The 1,371-nt window shown below is 39.3% G+C and overlaps 1 pseudogene; it reads right to left on the bottom strand.

The window, feature by feature from the left end:
* Nucleotides 1–347: 347 nt before the first annotated feature.
* On the bottom strand, nucleotides 348–956 carry LOC125169606 (40S ribosomal protein S6-like; annotated as a pseudogene).
* Nucleotides 957–1,371: the final 415 nt, after the last annotated feature.

Raw genomic sequence — 1,371 nt, 5'->3', positions numbered from 1 at the left:
TCTCAAATAAAAATGTCTCTGAACTTGGAGCTACTAGGTAGGGAGGATAATTTTAAACTTTCAGTTTATGAATAAATTCCACAGATAGAAAGAAACCTTGTATGCTAACTCATGTTAGTGTCAGTGTGTAAGGTTATTAACCAAAACATTTTTTTTCTTTATACATAGTTTTGTTTTGTTTTGTTTGATGTTTGATCTTATTTGTTACTCTTAGAAAAATCTCAATTTTGGCTGGACTCAGACTTAGAGGTAGAAAGTCTCAGAGAAGACAGCCTCTGTCTCTTGGCAATCTGTTCCTGGTATTTTTCTTTGGCTTCTGTCATTTTCTTGGCCAAAAGTTTAGCATGTCATGCAGCCTCTTCTTTATTTTTCTTAGTACGCTGTTTCTTCAAAGCAATACGCCAACGTCTATGTTGGAGGACACATGGAATACAGGATGCTGAATCTTGGGTGCTTTGGTTCTAGGTTTCTTACCTTCTTTGTTTAGGGGCTTTCTCACAGCATACAGGTGGACATCATCTTCCTTAGAGAGTTTAAAAAATTTGCAGATTCTGCTAGCTCTTTTGGGTCCCAGTCCATAAGGCACAGTAGTATCAGTGAGTTCTGGAATATCTTTCTCCCCTTTTTTTTCTACAATTACCAAGTTGAGAAAGCTAGGCAACCCCAACAGAGTTGTGCTTTTTGTCTCCAGTCCTCCTTGGTCTGTAGCAGGAATGCCCTTTACGCATCAGCAAATGGACATGGCCATAGGTCAAGACACCCTGCTTCATGGGGAAGCCTTGTTTGTCATTGTCACCACTGATTCAGACCATGCAACCCTTCCATTCTTCACCTAGAGCATCAGCAGCAACTTCTGTGGCCATTCGTTTCTCATAAAAGGTATGAAGTTTGCATTCATCAACCACTTCAATGAGTTTCTGGCAGCAAGTAGCTGGGAAAGAGGTGTTCAGCTTCATGTTGAAGCAGCTTACAGCCTCCAAGGCGCCACAAAAAAAAAGGTCTTTATACATAGTTAAATGACTGTCGATGGATTTGAATGCATCACTACAGTGATAAGCCACTCCAAAACATAAATATCTTATTTACACAAAACGTATCTTCATTCACCTTTTATGTCCATAGAGAAATGTGATCTGGGATGTCTGGGCCTGCATCACATTGTCTGTTTGAAACACAGAGTTAATTGGACATTGTGAGAAAGGAAAAGAGAGATTGGAGAATGGGTATTTTGTTGCCTCTGTCTGGAAGCGATACACATGATTTCAAATAAAATTTCATTAGCTAGAATTTGTCACGAGTCTTCCTAAATGGTGAAAAGCTATGAAATAAAATGTTTGCACAGAAGGAGAGGACAAGAGGACATTGGTGAAG

This window comes from Prionailurus viverrinus, chromosome A1, assembly GCF_022837055.1.
Source record: "Prionailurus viverrinus isolate Anna chromosome A1, UM_Priviv_1.0, whole genome shotgun sequence".
Classification (NCBI taxonomy): domain Eukaryota; kingdom Metazoa; phylum Chordata; class Mammalia; order Carnivora; family Felidae; genus Prionailurus; species Prionailurus viverrinus.
This window is presented reverse-complemented; position numbering and strand designations above follow the sequence as displayed.